Raw genomic sequence first — 10,869 nt, forward strand, 5'->3', positions numbered from 1 at the left:
AAAAAGTGAAAATGTTATAACCAATATTATGGCTCAGTGGAACACAACCTATAGTTACAGCACCAAATTTTACCAAAAGAAAGACTTTTAAAACTGAGACAGTATTTTGAGACCATATGGTACCCGAATCTAAAACTTGGAACATTTTGACCAACTTCATTTTGTATGGACCTTGTCAGAGTAGCAAAAAAACATCAAAGGTAAATTAATAGGGTATCTGGAAAGACCTGCACAACGCACAGTTTTGCTGATGAAAGGTAATGCGCACAGCATGAACCGATATTAATAAGTGTACAAAATAATGTGTTATCCCTCACAGTATATATAAATGTTGGCTATACTCATGGTTTTTTTGAAGTACTGTTGTCATGGCTACCATTCAGCTGTCTTTATGTTTTAATATGCCCTGTTTTGTAAGGTTGAGGTTCAATTCAAGTTCATATGAAGCAAATCAACTGAAGTTTTCAGATGTGGTCTCTTATTTAATGTGCATCATTTTCTGAGAGGCCAACTTGAAATACATTTGGCATGATTTTAAGAGATGTCAAGCACCTTCAGATGCAGCAGAAGTCAATGCCCTGTATGCAGTGACTGAGTCATGAATAATCTGCCAAACGGCACAATCCATAACGGTCTTATTTTAAAAAGCTATAAACCTGTTTCAGTTGGTGTAGGGACTGTTTCTGTACTCCTACAGGCTGAACCTACCACCATTAGACACTGAATGGACAACGTGTCATTCTCTCAGCAGCATTTATTTATTTGTCTGCAGCTATAGGAATGCTTGACTGTAATGTTGTAAAACATCAATTCCTATGTGTAACTTCAATATCCAATACTTTTGGTCCATTGAAATGGAAAACTCCATTTCCCCTTTCCTTTTGCAAATGTCCTCGTGTTCAAATGTTGGGGGGTGGGGGGGGATGAAAGGCATTTTGCCTTTTGTGGTTCCTTAAAAAGCTTGAGGTTCAAACCAAAATACCGAGACTCGGCAATAAACTCAAAAACTCCTAGCCAGGGTAATTGAGAATTAGCTCAGGTAACTCTGTGTGGGGTTTGCATTGTCCTCTGCAGGTATACGCAAAGAGTCAAACTGACATGTAACGTCCTTGTTGCTTTTCTATGGAAACAGATGGACCTGCTCTTCAAAGTAGCCTCTTTACCTTATTAGCCTTAAGAAAATCCTTTTCACCGCCTCCAACAAGCCACCTGGAACTGCAGAAGACTCCAGGAATGGCTCTTTCCTTGCCTTCCCTTTTCTCAATTTAGCTTTAGCTGAGCAATGTGGCAAGGAGGTGTTGATCTTTTTTGTAGTGCGGTGCATAGAAGTGGAGCCTGCTCATAGGGAAGGGACCCTTTTTGGCAAAGTTTCAGTATAGCTGACTTCCCTATGAGCATATTACATCCAATTTAGAATTAATTTTAATATCTCCTGCTTTTCTTTTTGGTATAAAAATGGGAAAGGGTAGGGGAGAAGGAAAGTTCTAGATCAGTGTCTCTTTGTATTCTAGGTTGATCTCTTGCACAGTCTTTCAGCTTTTAGTGTTTCTAGTTCTTGACTCCTGTTCTCTCAAGGGTGGACACAGGCGAGCTAGCTGCACCCACTGTGTTCCCCATGGCAGGTCTTCCTCTGGCTTCAGCACTCATATTCTCCTAGAAACATTCAAAGACTTTGGTTTCTTTTCCTCTTGATTGCTGGGCTGTTAGTTTCTTTGGTTTGCTTTGTTTCCTTAATGAAATGGTCCTTGGGGACATCCCTCTGCAGTGGGGTGACCCGGAAGCCTCTCTTTCCAGATTGTCGCTACTCATTCATACATCTCACAAGTGCGTAGGATGCGATTGTTAAAAAAATTCTTGCCCTTTCCAACAGCTCCAGAAGATTTCTGAGGCACTAACTTAGTCAAAGAGGAAAATTTGAAGTGTAGGACACAAAATGCAGCATAAACCACAAAGAGAACCAGGTCAGCATTTGTGTTGTACGAATACATGCGTGATCGCCCGTGTGCCTATGTGCACATATACAGTTGTGTGTATGTATGTGTCACGTGTGTTGGTAATGACACAGCGACATGTAAGCAATGTTATCATGGGCTTTAGAAAACACACTCCCACCCCCCACCTGCACATTATTTATTCAGTTTATTCATTTATTCATTCATCTATCTTTTGGGGTCCCATTCAGACATATAAGTAGGGTTGATACGTCTCTGTGTGGGTGTGTGTATTTGTCATCAGAGATACTCAATCATACTATTTTTTTATCAGACATCTCAACATTATTTCATGATTTGATTTCACAGTGTGCATTCTTTATGGCTCTTCACCTATTTTGATACTAAATGGGCCAGTAAATTATAAGCTTTATTGCCTAAACCCTAGAGTTAAGCATCATCAGAGAGCTGAAGATGAGTTGTAAGCAAATTGGCTTGAAGGAGGCCTCTTTGGCCCCTGTTTCCAATTCCAGTGTATGTTCAGATGAGTGGAAAATGTTTGCTGCTAACCTCAATGCAGAGCTTCCAGTTCATTGCACAAGTGATACACTTCCATACACTTGATGATGCGGTCTGTGATCTATGGAAAGAGGAAAAGAGCTCCGAGATGAACTTCAGATGCACCTGTTTGTTACACTGTGGGCTCTGGAGGCCTGGAACCATGCAAAATAGCATTTCAAAAGTCACTTTCTAGGTCATAGCATGAGATGGTAGCGATAACATCTCTGAGCAGGCTGCCTTTGCAGAGAAAGGGTCACCTGCTTTTGCACCGTGTTAAACACTGAACTGATCAAGCAACTGTCTGGCATTGCAGGGTAAGCCTTCTCCTCTAGTGAGTAAGTTTACAGTATGGATGTGTGAGAATATTTTTATCACGAGCCCGTGCTTTTAAACAGGTTATTAGCAAAGCACCAGCAGGGGGCCAGAAACACGAAGACTACGTTTTGATTTGGTCATTAAAATCAAATAATTATTTAGAGCCTAACTGATCAAACTCTGTACTTTTAAAAAAAAATTAGTCCTCATTCTGCCTGCTTGATGTTAAATGGTAAAACAGCGCAGGAGTGAAAATATCCTGGAGCCCTGTATCATCTTCATTATCTTCACTGGTGAAGTGAGTGAGTGAGTGGAGAGGTGTGAAATTCCAGCAGAGAGGAACATGCTGTTTTAAGAGGAAGTGCTGACATGCAAGCTACAATTAGACAAAAAATGACTGCTGACATTTAAAAATCATTACAGAGAGGAAATTGTGAGTGTAATTATGTCATCATTGACACTGCTCAAGTGTGCTGATGCATTTTTGCTGATCAAAATCAAGTGTTTATATTTGTAAATAGAATGCACTTAGCAACTCTATCAATGGAAATGTTCTAGCCAAGAACTAAGGAAAATGGAGCAAGTCACTTTGACAAAAACTTCTTTTTTCCTTTTTGTTGATTTTTCAGTATTTTGATTTCAGGATCGTTTCTTGCTAACAAAATTGTTTCTTGTTATTTAGTATTTTGGATGACTGTTTGATTGGGTTTTGTTTGTAGGGTTGGGTTTTTTTTTTTTTTCATAGAACAATAGGAATGGTCATTCTGGAGCAAGCCAAAGGTCCATTTTGCCAATATGTATCCTCTGTCCGACAGTGGCCAACAGTAGATGCCTGCAGAAGGATATAAGAGAACAGTAAGTATATAACGATATTAACTACACCAGGCTCCCAGCTTCCAAAATCTGCTGCTCAGGGACTTCACAGACTGGTCAAAACCATCAGAATAATGAAGTCTTTCTGACTGGCTTTAGAAATAGTCTGATACCGGAGTCAGTGCAAAGGGAGACATGATGTCAGCAGGTGGCAAAATATGTAAATGTTATCATTTACTTGGAGAAGAGGAGTTTGTTGACTGTGCTAATACTGAATTCTTGGCACTGCATTATTTAACACAGTTCTGCCTTAAGCCCTAAGTCCTTTACTTATGACATATTATCATTCAATGACAAGGAAAAGTGACCAATCTATGATACATACAAATGGTCAGTTGGGAATAGACAAAATATGTGAAAGGGGATGTTTCTGGCTGGTTCCAAAACCAGATTTTTTTTATCTTGGCGATTTGGAAGATTAGATATAAATACACTTTATAAATGTGAAAGCAGAAGTGTTTACAAAGGCTCTTGAGGGAAGCAAGAAAAGGTTTTGGCTTCTGCAATGAAATGTCCGCAACAGAAAATGTTTACAAATGCTAGTCCTCTTGAGGATGGCATTTTGTTCACAGTATTCTGGAACATGTTTATGGTGGAAATTAAGAAAAAGACTAAAAGCATGAACAAGATAAAGGATGCTTAATAATGAGGTACTCCACATTATCAACTCAGTTATTCTTGACGGCTGTGGCAGGAACAGAAGTATGAATATTGAATGTCAGCTATTCAGGTTAAAACTAACTACTCCTCAGTCTGCATCTACTGAGCTCTGAAATTCCCCTCAGTATCTCTTTCTATTTTTATAAGAAAGAAATGTAAAAATTGGTTTGTCTTTGCCTTTTCTTTCCATTTTTTCAGTCCTCTGTTGGTTGACTTTGCCCTTTGGGAAAGGAGTTTTTACAATCCACCTATTAATTTTCTGGGTGTCCTCCTGCAGCCAGTTTTCCTTCTTTTGGCATTGGGTCCATCAGTTTCCATCAGTGTCCCTGTTTCCTGGATGTCAAAATGTATATCCAGTCAAATTGTGTTACCGGAATAATGTCAAGCAACTCTATAGTCACCACATCAGCAAAAGAGCTGCTTTCATAATGTCATTTTAGGATTGGATGAATACTGTAATTCATTTTTAGAGTGATAAGGATTTCCGTGTCAAAACACAGAGTTCTTTGTGCCATTACAATAGTAGATAATCAGTAGTTAGGAGTGGGCGTCTTGGGAGAGGCCAGTCCCACAGATATTTCGGATGACTGCTTATTGCAGCAGGGAACACTGAAGAACCCGTGAAAGAGTGGGCCGCAGAAATAGGTAATAAGGCTTTACTGGTGTGTAAAAATATGACAAAGAATAGTAGTTTTACTACGTTTTATATTACAACATTTACTTTCAGGCTGCTTTCATCTTTATCTCCCTTTTCACTCGTTCATGCCTTTCTAGATCAATTTTCTCTTTGGAATCAGAGTTTTCCATATGTTATCTTAGTGGAAAGCTTATTTAATTACTTGTAACAAGCTAAAGAAAAACCGTTTTTCCTGTTCTCTGGTTGTTTTTGAAAGACAGAAGTTGAAAACAATTCATCTTTCTCTGCACAGTAAACAGGTGCCACACACTCTTTTTATACACATCATTCCAGAACAGCTGAACTTTGAAACTTGGCAACATCTAATAATTTTTTTTAGTAATCTATCTCTAAGTGTGTTTGAAAAACACTACTTTGCCTGAAATTTTAATCAACACAAGATTGGCAGGGTATTGCTGAGTATCAGGACTGTCAAGTAGTTAAAGCCCCATTCCTACCAGAGGGAGGTAAACACAAATCAGTACCAATGGACAGCCCTGTATTGTCCACCCAAATGCGAGGAATTCGGCACCAGTTCAAGATCTGACCCCGAAAGCAGAATTGGAAGGGGCTGTGAGAGGTCCTCTGGTGCATCCTCAGTGAAGAGTCAAATCTACATGTTGGCTTTGCTTTTAGCTTAATGATGATTGTGTTTTGTGGGAGATTTTATTTTATTTATTATTTTTTCTTTTATTTTTTTGTTAAGACCATGGTGGGCATTCCACAACTTCCCTGATAAAATGTATCCGGCTTCACTTCTGGAGACCTTTACCTAAAGTCTAACCTGAACCTTCCTTGACATTACCTCTTTGAATACCTACCATGCAGTTCCTTTTTCAGGATGAATCTTTCAGTCTTTGAGGTTAGCCCTTAAGAAAGCTTCTAGCCTCTGTAACACAGCAGTCTGCATTTTCTTTACTTCACGTGACAAGCACAAGTGGTGTCGGTCTCGGAGTATTGCTGGGTGCTTTGTATGAGGCAGAAGGAAGAAAAACCACTTCCCCAAATGAAACACTGCATCAGCACTGAAATTACGAAAAAATATTGTAAGCAATAAAAAAATGCAAGTCCCTGGAGACTGGAGGGTGTCTCTTTATATTGTCTGCATTCCACAACATTCTGTATAGTTTATGCTTTCACTGCAAAACAATTTGTCAGTCTCTCATTTGCCAAGACATTGTCAATGTAACGCCAGTCATGAGCTGCTGCTCTAATAGCCCAATCCCATAAGCTGTCTCCATTTAAGTATAAAGGCCCCTTTCAAGAACAAAAATTTTAAAAAAAATCTATTTTGCCAGTCTTTCCTCAGAGCACTCACCACAGTGAGGTGTGAGCTTCAGAAGTTACGCAAAGATGAGTGAATGCTAACATTGAAAGACACCTGCAGTATTGTTTTCTTGCATTGTGTATTATTATTAACAAAGCCAGTACAAACAGCAAGTGTGGTAACAGTGTTCAGACAAGTGGTTCTACTGAAGGACTTTGGGTATAGCAATAGGAGAGACTACATGGTAGTTATAGTAATCAATGCAATTTCATATCCGTTTGTTTTGATGACATGGAATGATCTACCCTGTCAGCTTTCAGACAGGGATCAGATTTTAAGCCCTTTAATCTCCATTGTGAATAATTCCCTATCCAGGTTGTCTGTTCTCATCACCATACCAAGGTAGGGGATTTACCAATACACCTAAACAAGACAGTGTAATCATTAAAACAACGGAGCTCTACTCCTTGATGCTACTGCTATATAAATGTTAAATAATAGTAACAGAAAAGGGTGTTGCCTTGATTTCAGTAAAACATACTGTAATAAGAATAATTATTCCTTGTTCTATTCCAGTTTGAAAGGCTGCAGCTGAGCCTGCAACTAAGTTGCACTGTCATAAATGAGACTATAGCAGTCAGTCTCAAAAACTGTTAAATCTTTCAATTCCATGAATATAATACGCTATTTCTGCTGTACAGTGAATTAAATGAATATATGACCAAGGTGTAGATAAAAACATGCAGCAGCAAGTCTGAGGGCCACGCTGGATAAAATAAGAACAGTTTAAAATGGAATAATATGATTTATCAACTAAAGATTTTCAACTATAAAATACCTCATTCTCTTCCCCCACAGTCAAGTACAACCAAAAGAAGATCAGGAAATCTGAAAATGTGGGAGCAGAATAACAATCCAGCAAAGACTGGTAAGAAAGGAAAAAGATGAGATACTATCCAAATTTGATTGTTGAAACATTTTTGCTTCTGAAAATGCTTCTAATTAGCACTATTTACTGAGGTTTCATTAGTTAAATTTCAGTAGTTCTACGTGTGAACTAAATTATGCAACCTGTAAATCTTAATTACATTGTTAATTGGGATAACTTTATGATCATTTTATGATGCCTCAGATCAGTGAAACGTTTTTCTATTTTAGAGTTGATCAGAGCTGGTGACACTTTGAATATAACGCACTGCTGGTACATGTTGATAGAATTGAAATCATTAATTATAATCTTTTGATTACTGAGTTTTAAACACTAGTATCCATAAACCAAAAAATACAGCAGTATTTGGATGTAATACCATTTCAATACTTCATGCAGCAGTGGCTTCTGGTTAAACAATTGGTATTAATTATGCAAGCATGAACCGTTCATACACCAGGGTTTTAAGTCCATCACAACAGTGAAGCAGGTTTAGATTTAGGCACAGATGCAGTTGGCAGAAGCGGCACTTGTAATGAAACAGATCAGGAGGCTTGGATGTTTTAATGCCAGGGCATTTGTAAACCTGGTCGGTTCACCGTGCTCAGATAATGTAAGTCGGTATTGTTTATAGACATTAAGACGCTGCATCAATTTATGCCAGCTGAATGTCTGGCTTCTCTTAGCATCAGTTCATCCTCTTTGCTTTTAATTAAACATTGAAAGCAGACATTGGCATCCCTGGTGAAAGCAGTCCTACCAGAGGGACTCAAAGAACCGTAAATCAGCCATATGACAAGGTGTACTGGGCACTGGTCAGGCTTCAGCTTAAGTATCGGGTCCAGTGCTGAGCACACGACTTCCAGAAAGATGCTAAGTGACAGGAGGGAGTGCTATTAGATAAGAGCTCTGAGAAAAACCAAAAATCTAGAAAATAATACAACTTAAAAGGTAAGAAAGATTGAATAATTGGAGGTAATTAGTGTGCAGAAGAGATGACTGGGATAACAGTCTGCACACACAGAAAAGGCTGGTATAAAAATGACATGTGCTTAGCAGATAAGAAGAAAAGTGAGAACAATGTGTTTGGCAGCAAGAAAGACTTGTACTAGACTTTAGGAGAAGCTTTCTAATCCCAAGAACCCACTCAGACACAGCTTGCTTTTTGGGAAGCTGTGGAGGTGCTCCGTCACAGAGGTTTTAAGAACAGGCTGGACTAACGTCAATCAGAAACGAAGGAGATGTGGCTGGACCTATGCTGGGGCAGTCCGTAAATGACCTCTTATGTCCTCAGCATCTTAAGCTTTCTAGGATGCAGAAAGTGCTCCAAACTCCTGCTAATCTAGAAGTTCTTGCAAGAACTGGCATTCAGTAATTCCCTGCTGCTCTGCGCCCTAGGAAGAGGTGGTATTTCTGTTGGGACAATACACAGCTCCCTAATGAGTATGCTGAATTGAGGCACATCCCTGGTCAGTGTGCGGCTGCCACTGACCTGATACCTATGCCCAGCGTACAGCCCTGGATTATATTATTAAGCAAGGCTGTAGTACTGACCTTTTAAACACCTAAATCCTAATTATACTTGGACCTTACCCATGCTGTGTGAGCCAGAACTTAGAAATACCAAAAGTTATTTTTCTTTTGGCTTCAGTGATATCTTCAACAAAAATTGAAATACTTCCCAACTGACTGAGGCGTGAGAAAGCTGGATTGCCCTCTTCTCACAGAAAGATAACTCACAAGTGATTCCACACAAAGGTGCGCTGTCTTAGACCGAGGCAAAGCTGGTGTAGGTGCATGAGCTTCACTAGAACCTATTTGCCGCTGTAAAAGGGTGGGACGCTGCAGATCTTTTGCAGCCCTGGTTCTGGTTGTCTTGAAAGTTTTCATTGTGCTCTTCAAGTATGCCACTCCACAAAGCAAAGTTCACATTGTGCTTCACTGTGATCCTGGAAGCTGATTCATGTACTGTGCCTTGTGTCTATTTTAAGACCAGGCTCTTCCCTAGCCTGCCTTACAACACCGAGCCAAATTCCCTTCAGAGCTACATTAAAATGGTGCTACCTCTTGGGCTACTGGGTCTTGTAAGTACGTGAAATTAAAAATTACCGGAAAAAAAAGCAAAGACAAATGAATAAGAAAGCCTCAAAATCAAAAATGTCTTTGTTTTTTCCATCTGCATTTAATTCAGTATTTCAAGAGACAAAATAAAGATTTGGGCAACAAAGTTCATAGGTGGTGTAAACAACTCCCTAGCATCTCTCTTTTTTCTTCTTTAAGAGAATGCCTAACTTCCTGCTGAGTAGACCAAAACTCTAGAGCTGGTCACAGGAGAGAGCCACCAGCCTGGCTGGGTGATACAGTGCTTTATTTCACTGCAGCCGAACATCTCTGTCCTTGACAGCCAGTTTTCAGCAGTCACTTTGTACATGAGGTTTTAGAAAAGCTTTTCGAATCATTGTAGCATAAGCAGGAATATGCCTGCTTATGTACTTGTAGGTAAAACTTAAGAAATATTCTGGTTTGGTTCTGGAAGGCTGGCTGCAAGCCCTGCAGCTGAAGTTTTCAAAATATGCTTTCAAACTAAAAAATCCTCGCTGAATGCCTCTTGAAAGAGTAAACGGCCAAAGCAGCTTTGAGCTTCCCTTTGTGCTTCACTTGCAATAGTTACCTATCTGACCCAGCCTCACACCTCCCAGCCTCTAACTCTGTAACAGGTCACCACAGCATAGTGTTACGTGCTGTAACCTTGCCCTGCCATTCATGCTTAATGTGGTCACGGCTTGATTTCTTATGGCGTGCTGGGACTCCTGGCCAAATTTCATTGCTAACAGGGGAAAAAGTCAGCCTGACAAACTGAACGCTTCCAGTGCAAGCAAAGGAAGACAGAGTTGCTTTTTACTCCAAAAATATATACACACATATACACACACATATGTATGCGTATATATATAGACACACTCATATATATATATGTGTATCTTGCTAGGTGAAGGCTTCTTTATGTTGCATTTAAGACTTACAGTGTTCTTCTGAGAGAAAAGCAACCAATCCCCTTGTCAGACAGCTACAACTCAGCCAGTCAGTTCAGTATGAGAACGCCAAGTGAGCCATTTGAGGCGTGTGATCTTTCAGCTGCACAGCATCCCATTCATCATATGCTTCAGAAACGTAATACATAAAGCTGGAAAAAACAGAAGCTGCAGAGGCAAGAAAAATCAATTAGCAGGAAAGCCCATATATGAAAAAAAGGCCTTTACAGAATCACCACGTTGCCATTTTGAATTTCCTAAAGTTACCTCTTCCCTTTTTTTGGGTGATCTTCGAACACATTCTTTATATTAGGGTGTAAGGATAGGAGTCTTCTAGTCTCCTAATTAGGCACTGATAATTTAACAGAGCACTGCAGGACTCAAAGTATACAAGGTAGCACTAAGCACAAAGTTGGCTTTATATCCTTTTCTCCACACCCCTGCCCCACCAAAAATTTCAGATATGGCAAACCTCAATGTTAGGAAAGAGGCTGTTATAGCTTGCAAATAGTTTCCATCCTGGAAGAAGGCACACCCAACAGAATTTAAACAATGCATGCTGCAATCTCAGTTACAGTGGCATAAATTAAGATCAATTCCACTGAGGTCAGAACAGTTATATCAGT

General features: G+C 39.6%; 1 long non-coding RNA gene across 1 annotated transcript; it reads right to left on the minus strand.

Moving 5' to 3' along the window:
• Nucleotides 1-3,432: 3,432 nt before the first annotated feature.
• On the minus strand, nt 3,433-10,348 carry LOC143161539 (uncharacterized). The gene is made up of 3 exons (XR_012995551.1): nt 10,235-10,348; nt 5,838-6,041; nt 3,433-3,639 (listed from the first exon to the last, which is right to left on the minus strand). It is a non-coding gene; the product is annotated as an uncharacterized LOC143161539 (long non-coding RNA).
• Nucleotides 10,349-10,869: the final 521 nt, after the last annotated feature.

Source organism: Aptenodytes patagonicus, chromosome 6, assembly GCF_965638725.1.
Source record: "Aptenodytes patagonicus chromosome 6, bAptPat1.pri.cur, whole genome shotgun sequence".
In the NCBI taxonomy this organism is placed as follows: Eukaryota; Metazoa; Chordata; class Aves; order Sphenisciformes; family Spheniscidae; genus Aptenodytes; species Aptenodytes patagonicus.